Raw genomic sequence first — 10,000 nt, 5'->3', positions numbered from 1 at the left:
CCCCTCCCCCCCCTCCAAAATTCACCCCCCACCCCCCTCAACACACACCACCCCACACCTCCCCTCCCCCCCCCCCAAAAATTCCCCCCCCCCCTCAACACACACCACCACATCCCCCCCCCTCAAAAATCCCCCCCCCCCTCAACACACAAAACACCACCCCTCCCCCCCCCCCTCAAAAATCCCCCCCCCCCCCAACACACACCACACCACACCACACCACACCTCCCCCCCCCTCCAAATTTTGCCCCCCCCCCCCCCCAAAAAATTGGCCCCCCCCCTCAACACACACCACCCCTCCCCCCCCTCCAAAATTCGCCCCCCCCCCCCCTCAAAAATCCCCCCCCACCTCAACACACACCACACCACACCACACCAACCCTCCCCTTCCCCCCTCCAAATTTCGCCTTCCCCTCAACACACACCACCCCACCCCTCCCCCCCCCCCAAAAATTCGCCCCCCCCGTCCAAATTTCGCCCCTTCCCCCCCCAAAAATTCCCCCCCCCCCCTCAACACACACCACACCACACCACCCCACACGACGCCTCCCCCCCCCTCAAAAATCCCCCCCCCCCCTCAACACACACCACACCACACCACCCCTCCCCCCCCCTCAAAAATCCCCCCCCTCAACACACACCACACCACCCCTCCCCTTCCCCCCCTCCGAATTTCGCCCGCCCCTCAACACACACCACCCCACCCCTCCCCCCCCCCCCGCCCCCAAAAAATTCGCCCCCCCCCCAACACACACCACCCCACCCCCCCCCCCCCCCAAAAATTCGGCCACCCCCCTCAACACACACCACACCACACACCCCCTCCCCCCCTCCAAAATTTGCCCCCCCCCCCCCCCCCCCAAAAATTCGCGCCCCCCCCCCCCTCAATACACACCTCCCCACCCCCCCCCCCCCCTCAACAAACACCACACCACCCCTCCCCCCCCCTCAAAAATCCCCCCCCCCCCTCAACACACACCACACCACACCACCCCTCCCCCCCCCCCCCCCCCCCCAAAAAATCACCCCCCCGCCCCCCTCAACACACACCACCCCACCCCCCCCCCCCCACAACACACACCACACAACCCCTCCCCCCCCCTCAAAAATTCCCCGCCCCCCCCTCAACACACACCACACCACCCCTCCCCCCCCTCAAAAATCCCCCCCCCCCCTCAACACACACCACACCACACCACCCCTCCCCCCCCCCCCCCCCAAAAAATCCCCCCCCGCCCCCCTCAACACACACCACCCCACCCCCTCCCCCCCCACAACACACACCACACAACCCCTCCCCCCCCCTCAAAAATTCCCCGCCCCCCCCTCAACACACACCACACCACCCCTCCCCCCCCCTCAAAAATCCCCCCCCCCCTCAACACACACCACACCACACCACCCCTCCCCCCCCCCCCCAAAAAAATCCCCCCCCCGCCCCCCTCAACACACACCACCCCACCCCCCCCCCCACAACACACACCACACAACCCCTCCCCCCCCCCTCAAAAATTCCCCGCCCCCCCCTCAACACACACCACACCACCCCTCCCCCCCCCTCAAAAATCCCCCCCCCCCCCCTCCAAATTTTGCCCCCCCCCCCAAAAAATTGGCCCCCCCCCTCAACACACACCACACCACACCACCCCTCCCCCCCCCCCTCCAAAATTCGCCCCCCCCCCCCCCCCCCCCCCCTCAACACACACCACCCCACCCCCCCCCTCAACACACACCACACCACCCCTCCCCCCCCCCTCAAAAATCCCCCCCCCCCTCAACACACACCACAACACCCCTCCCCCCCCGCCCCAAAAATTCGCCCCCCCCTCAACACACACCACACCACACCACCGCTCCCCCCCCCCCCCTCCAAAATTCGCCCCCCCCCCAAAAATTTCCCACCCCTCCCCCCTCAACACACACCACCCCACCCCCCCCCCCCAACACACACCACACCACCCCTCCCCCCCCCCCTCAACACACACCACACCACACCACCCCTCCCCCCCCCTCCAAAATTCGCCCCCCCCCCCCCCCCCTCAACACACACCACCCCACCCCCCCCCTCAACACACACCACACCACCCCTCCCCCCCAAAAAATTTGGCCACCCCCCTCAACACATACCACACCACACCACACCACCCCTCCCCCCCCCCCCCCCCAAAATTCGCCCCCCCCCCCTCAATACACACCTCCCCACCCTTCCCCCCCCCCCCGCCCCCAACACACACCACCCCTCCCCCCCCCCCAAAAATTCGCCCCCCCCCCCCCCCTCAATACACACCTCCCCACCCTTCCCCCCCCCCCTCAACACACACCACACCACACCACACCACCCCTCCCCTTCCCCCCCTCCAAATTTCGCCCCCCCCTCAACACACACCACCCCACCCCTCCCCCCCCCCCTCCAAATTTCGCCCCTTCTCCCCCCCAAAAATTCCCCCCCCCCCCCTCCCTCAACACACACCACACCACACCACCCCTCCCCCCCCCACCCCCCTCAACACACACCACCCCACACCACCCCTCCCCCCCCCAAAAATCCCCCCCCCCAACACACACCTCACCACCCCTCCCCCCCCCTCAAAAATTCCCCCCCCCCCCCCCCCCTCAACACACAAAACACCACCCCTCCCCCCCCCCCCTCAAAACACACCACACCACACCACCCCTCCCCCCCCCCCCTCCAAATTTTGCCCCCCCCCCCCCCCCCCAAAAAAATTGGCCCCCCCCTCAACACACACCACACCACACCACCCCTCCCCCCCCCTCCAAAATTCGCCCCCCACCCCCCTCAACACACACCACCCCACACCTCCCCTCCCCCCCCCCAAAAATTTCCCCCCCCCCCCAACACACACCACCACATCCCCCCCCCCCCCTCAAAACACACCACACCACCCCTCCCCCCCCCTCAAAAATCCCCCCCCCCCCCCCCTCAACACACAAAACACCACCCCTCCCCCCCCCCCCCCTCAAAAATCCCCCCCCCCAACACACACCACACCACACCACCCCTCCCCCCCCCCCTCCAAATTTTGCCCCCCCCCCCAAAAAATTGGCCCCCCCCTCAACACACACCACCCCTCCCCCCCCCTCCAAAATTCGCCCCCCCCACCCCTCAAAAATCCCCCCCCCCCCCCTCAACACACACCACACCAACCCTCCCCTTCCCCCCTCCAAATTTCGCCTTCCCCTCAACACACACCACCCCACCCCTCCCCCCCCCCCCCCCCCGTCCAAATTTCGCCCCTTCCCCCCCCAAAAATTCGCCCCCCCCCTCAACACACACCACCCCACACCACGCCTCCCCCCCCTCAAAAATTCCCCCCCCCCCCTCAACACACACCACACCACACCACCCCTCCCCCTCCCTCAAAAATCCCCCCCCCTCAACACACACCACACCACCCGTCCCCTTCCCCCCCTCCGAATTTCGCCCCCCCCTCAACACACTCCACCCCACCCCTCCCCCCCCCCCGCCCCCAAAAAATTCGCCCCCCCCCCCCAACACACACCACCCCACCCCCCCCCCCCCCCCCCAAAATTCGGCCACCCCCCTCAACACACACCACACCACACACCCCCTCCCCCCCTCCAAAATTTCCCCCCCCCCCCCCCCCCCGCCCCCAACACAAACCACCCCTCCCACCCCCCCCCAAAAATTCGCGCCCCCCCCCCCCCTCAATACACACCTCCCCACCCCCCCCCCCCTCAACAAACACCACACCACCCCTCCCCGCCCCCTCAAAAATCCCCTCCCCCCCCCCCTCAACACACACCACACCACCCCTCCCCCCCCCCCCCAAAAATCCCCCCCCCCCCCCCCCCCCAACACACACCACCCCAACCCCCCCCCCAACACACACCACACAACCGCTCCCCCCCCCTCAAAAATTCCCCGCCCCCCCCTCAACACACACCACACCACCCCGCCCCCCCCTCAACACACACCACACCACCCCTCCCCCCCCCCTCAACACACCCACACCACCCCACCTCTCCTCCAAAATTCTCCCCCCCCCCCCTCAACACACACCACACCACACCACCCCTCCCCCCCCCTCCAAAATTTGCCCCCCCACCCCCCGGCCCCAACACACACCACCCCTCCCCCCCCCTCCCAAAAATTCGCCCCCCCCCTCAATACACACCTCCCCACCCTTTCCCCCCCCCCCCTCAACACACACCACACCACCCCTCCCCCCCCCCCCCCCCAAAAATCCCCCCCCCCCCCAACACACACCACCCCACCCCCCCCCCCAACACACACCACACAACCGCTCCCCCCCCTCAAAAATTCCCCGCCCCCCCCTCAACACACACCACACCACCCCGCCCCCCCCTCAACACACACCACACCACCCCTCCCCCCCCCCTCAACACACCCACACCACCCCACCTCTCCTCCAAAATTCTCCCCCCCCCCCTCAACACACACCACACCACACCACCCCTCCCCCCCCCTCCAAAATTTGCCCCCCACCCCCCGGCCCCAACACACACCACCCCTCCCCCCCCCCCCCAAAAATTCGCCCCCCCCCTCAATACACACCTCCCCACCCTTTCCCCCCCCCCCCTCAACACACACCACACCACCCCTCCCCCCCCTCTCAAAAATCCCCCCCCCCCCCCCTCAACACACACCACACCACCCCTCCCCTTCCCCCCCTCCAAATTTCGCCCACCCCTCAACACACATTACCCCACCCCTCCCCCCCCCCCCCAAAAATTCGCCCCCCCCCCCTCAACACACACCACCCCACACCACACCACCCCTCCCCCCCCCCAAAAAAATCCCCCCCCCCCCCGCCCTCAACACACACCACCCCCCCCCCCTCAACACACACCACACCACACCACCCCTCCCCCCCCCCCCCTCAAAAATCCCCCCCCCCCCTCAACACACACCACACCACACCACACCACACCACCCCTCCCCTTCCCCCCCTCGAAATTTCGCCCCCCCCTCAACACACACCACCCCACCCCTCCCCCCCCCCGCCCCAAAAATTCGCCCCCCCCTCCAAATTTCGCCCCTTCCCCCCTCGTCACTCCCCCACCCAACCCAACCCCGCGCCACCCCCATGACACGGCACACCCCCCCACCCCACCGCACCCCCCCACGACGCCCCCCCCCCCCCGCACCCCACCTCGAAAAACCCCGCTCCCTCCACGCCACACCACAAATGCCTCCGAAAACCCTGCTCGACCCACCCCACCCCGCGTCACCCCCCCACGACATGGCGCACCCCCCACCCCACCGCACCCCCCAACGACGCCGCCCCGCACCCCACCTCGAAAAACCCCGCTCCCTCCATACCACCCCACCACGCCTCCGAAAACCCCGCTCGACCCACCCCACCTCGCGTCAGCCCCCCACGACACGGCACACCCCCCACACCCCACCGCACCCCCCCACGACGCGGCGCATATCCCCCCCCCCCCCCCCCGCACCCCACCTCGAAAAACCCCGCTCGACCCACCCAACCCCGCGTCACTCCCTCAGGACACGGCGCACCCCCCCACCCCACCGCACCCCCCCACGACGCCCCCCCGCACCCCACCTCGAAAAACCCCGCTCGACCCACCCAACCCCGCGTCACCCCCCCACGACACGGCGCACCCCCCCACCCCACCGCACCCCCCCACGACGCCCCCCCCCGCACCCCACCTCGAAAAACCCCGCTCCATCCACGCCACACCACCACGCCTCCGAAAACCCCGCTCGACCCACCCCACCCCGCGTCTCCCCCCCACGACACGGCGCACCCCCCACCCCACCGCACCCCCCAACGACGACGCCCCGCACCCCACCTCGAAAAACCCCGCTCCCTCCATACCACCCCACCACTCCTCCGAAAACCCCGCTCGACCCACCCCACCTCGCGTCAGCCCCCCACGACACGGCACACCCCCCACACCCCACCGCACCCCCCCACGACGCGGCGCATATCCCCCCCCCCCCCCCCCGCACCCCACCTCGAAAAACCCCGCTCGACCCACCCAACCCCGCGTCACTCCCTCAGGACACGGCGCACCCCCCCACCCCACCGCACCCCCCCACGACGCCCCCCCGCACCCCACCTCGAAAAACCCCGCTCGACCCACCCAACCCCGCGTCACCCCCCCACGACACGGCGCACCCCCCCACCCCACCGCACCCCCCCACGACGCCCCCCCCCGCACCCCACCTCGAAAAACCCCGCTCCATCCACGCCACACCACCACGCCTCCGAAAACCCCGCTCGACCCACCCCACCCCGCGTCTCCCCCCCACGACACGGCGCACCCCCCACCCCACCGCACCCCCCAACGACGACGCCCCGCACCCCACCTCGAAAAACCCCGCTCCCTCCATACCACCCCACCACTCCTCCGAAAACCCCGCTCGACCCACCCCACCTCGCGTCAGCCCCCCACGACACGGCACACCCCCCACACCCCACCGCACCCCCCCACGACGCGGCGCATATCCCCCCCCCCCGCACCCCACCTCGAAAAACCCCACTCGACCCACCCAACCCCGCGTCACTCCCCCAGGACACGGCGCACCCCCCCACGACGCGGCGCATATCCCCCCCCCCCCCCCCGCACCCCACCTCAAAAAACCCCGCTCGACCCACCCCACCCCGCGTCACCCCCCCACGACACGGCGCACCCCCCCACCCCACCGCACCCCCCCACGACGCCCCCCCCCGCACCCCACCTCGAAAAACCCCGCTCCCTCCACGCCACACCACCACGCCTCCGAAAACCCCGCTCGACCCACCCCACCCCGCGTCTCCCCCCCACGACACGGCGCACCCCCCCACGACGCCCCCCCGCACCCCACCTCGGAAAACCGCGCTCCCTCCACAGCACCCCACCTCTCCTCCAAAAACCCCGCTCGACCACCCCCACCCCGCGTCACCCCCCAGGACGCCCCCCCGCACCCCACCTCGAAAAACCCCGCTCCCTCCACAGCACCCCACCTCTCCTCCAAAAACCCCGCTTGACCACCCCAACCCCGCGTCACTCCCCCACGACACGGCGCACCCCCCCACGACACGGCGCACCCCCCCACGACGCCCCCCCGCACCCCACCTCGGAAAACCGCGCTCCCTCCACAGCACCCCACCTCTCCTCCAAAAACCCCGCTCGACCACCCCCACCCCGCGTCACCCCCCAGGACGCCCCCCCGCACCCCACCTCGAAAAACCCCGCTCCCTCCACAGCACCCCACCTCTCCTCCAAAAACCCCGCTCGACCCACCCCACCCCGCTCGACCCACCCCACCCCGCGTCACCCCCCCCACGACACGGCGCACCCCCGCACCCCACCTCGAAAAACCCCGCTCCCTCCACAGCACCCCGCCACGCCTCCGAAAACCCCGCTCGACCCACCCCACCCCGCGTCACCCCCCACGACACGGCGCACCCCCCCACCCCACCGCACCCCCCCACGACGCCCCCCCGCACCCCACCTCGAAAAACCGCGCTCCCTCCACAGCACCCCACCTCTCCTCCAAAAACCCCGCTCGACCACCCCCACCCCGCGTCACCCCCCAGGACGCCCCCCCGCACCCCACCTCGAAAAACCCCGCTCCCTCCACAGCACCCCACCTCTCCTCCAAAAACCCCGCTTGACCACCCCAACCCCGCGTCACTCCCCCACGACACGGCGCACCCCCCCACCCCACCGCACCCCCCCACGACGCCCCCCCGCACCCCAGCTCGAAAAACCGCGCTCCCTCCACAGCACCCCACCTCTCCTCCAAAAACCCCGCTCGACCACCCCCACCCCGCGTCACCCCCCCACGACGCCCCCCCGCACTCCACCTCGAAAAACCCCGCTCCCTCCACAGCACCCCACCTCTCCTCCAAAAACCCCACCTCTCCTCCAAAAACCCCGCTTGACCACCCCAACCCCGCGTCACTCCCCCATGACACGGCGCACCCCCCCACGACGCCCCCCCCGCACCCCACCTCGAAAAACCCCGCTCCCTCCACACCACCCCGCCACGCCTCCAAAAAACCGCGCTCGACCCACCCCACCCCGCGTCACGGCGCACCCCCCACCCCACCGCACCCCCCCACGACGCCCCCCCCCCCCACCCCACCTCGAAAGACCGCGCTCCATCCACAGCACCCCACCTCTCCTCCAAAAACCCCGCTCGACCCACCCCACCCCGCGTCACCCCCCCACCACACGGCGCACCCCCCCACGACGCCCCCCCGCACCCCACCTCGAAAAACCCCGCTCCCTCCACAGCACCCCGCCACGCCTCCGAAAACCCCGCTCGACCCACCCCACCCCGCGTCACCCGCCACGACACGGCGCACCCCCCCACAACGCCCCCCCCGCACCCACCTCGAAAAACCCCGCTCCCTCCACGCCTCCGAAAACCCCGCTCGACCCACCCCACCCCGCGTCACCCCCCCCACGACACGGCGCACCCCCGCACCCCACCTCGAAAAACCCCGCTCCCTCCACAGCACCCCGCCACGCCTCCGAAAACCCCGCTCGACCCACCCCACCCCGCGTCACCCCCCACGACACGGCGCACCCCCCCACCCCACCGCACCCCCCCACGACGCCCCCCCCGCACCCCACCTCGAAAAACCCCGCTCCCTCCACGCCTCCGAAAACCCCGCTCGACCCACCCCACCCCGCGTCACCCCCCCACGACGCCCCCGCGCACCCCACCTCGGAAAACCCGCTGCATCCACACCACCCCACCCCGCGTCACGGCACACCCCACCGCACCCCCCCTCGACGCGGCGCATCCCCCCCGCACCCCACCTCGAAAAACCCCGCTCCATCGACACGACCCCGCCACGCCTCCAAAAACCCCGCTCGACCCAGCCCACCCCGCGTCACCCCCCCACGACACGGCGCACCCTCCACCCCACCGCACCCCCCGACGACGCGGCGTATCCCCCGCGCACCCCACCTCCAAAAACCCCGCTCGACCCACGGCACGTCACCTCACCCCCCCACGACATGGCACACCCTCCCTCTTTAGAAATCGCGCTCCGCAATGACACGGCACACACACCCCACTGCACACGACCCCCTCCCGCGACACGGAACCTTCCACCCCCCGACGGACCTCCTCAAGAAACCCCCCCACGACATGGCACCCCCCCGCGACATGGCACACCCTCCCTCCTCAGAAATCCCCGCTCCAACAACCCGCCCGCGCAACATGGCACGCCCTCCCTCCTCGGAAAAACCCCGCTCCACCGAACCCCCCCACAACATGGCACACCCTCCGCTCCCAAAATACCTCGCATCTTGAGGAGGGGGTATCACGTGAGAGCGAGGCAGAGGGAGGGGCCAGGCACGACGTACGCAAAGACAATCGCGACGAGGAGAGGAGGCGCCGCGTCATGGCAAGGCGAGGGGGTTTCCTACCACGATGTCAGCGTTGGAGAGTCGAGACGTGATCCGAGGGGATTTCCATGCCACGGTCTCGAAACAAGCATGCAAAAGGGTGCAGCACCAGGACTTCCCGGGAGGTCACCCATCCCAGTACTGTTCTGGCCCAAGCGCGCTTAACTGCGGAGTTCTGATGGGATCCGGTGTATTAGCGCTGGTGTGACCGCACCACAAACACAAAGGAATTCCAAAGAGCTCTTGTATACTCGGAAAGTGGCACGAGAGAGCCCAAGAGCGAGGCATGGCGGCATGCCATGCCGCTCATGCCACGGAGGACGCGACTAAACGCGAACCCTAAACCCCGCGCACATGGAGGCGACGCACAAAAGATTGAATGCCGCCGTCGCGTGCCATTTCTAACACGAAGGGCAAGCATCCACGTGAAGAGCACCCCGTGCACACATAGGCGACGACGTAGAAAAGATCGAGCCGCAGAATACGTGCCACGGAGGACACGCGCCCACGGCATGCCACAAGGCGGTGGGGGAGAGGGGGGCATGCCATTCATACCACGAGGACCCGTGTCCACGCGAGCACTAAACCCCGCGCACATGAGATTCGAGTCATAGGATCC

At 69.5% G+C, this 10,000-nt stretch overlaps 1 non-coding gene across 1 annotated transcript; it reads right to left on the bottom strand.

The window, feature by feature from the left end:
- Positions 1-9,478: 9,478 nt before the first annotated feature.
- On the bottom strand, positions 9,479-9,597 carry LOC148023725 (5S ribosomal RNA). The gene has a single exon (XR_015693999.1). It is a non-coding gene; the product is annotated as a 5S ribosomal RNA (ribosomal RNA).
- Between the last annotated feature and the right edge of the window lie 403 nt (positions 9,598-10,000).

The sequence above is a fragment of the Lygodium microphyllum genome, chromosome 16 (assembly GCF_053477565.2).
Source record: "Lygodium microphyllum isolate KBCC chromosome 16, Lygodium_microphyllum_v1.1.10, whole genome shotgun sequence".
In the NCBI taxonomy this organism is placed as follows: Eukaryota; Viridiplantae; Streptophyta; class Polypodiopsida; order Schizaeales; family Lygodiaceae; genus Lygodium; species Lygodium microphyllum.
Note: the sequence above shows the minus strand (reverse complement) of the source record. Positions and strands in the feature narration are given on the sequence as shown.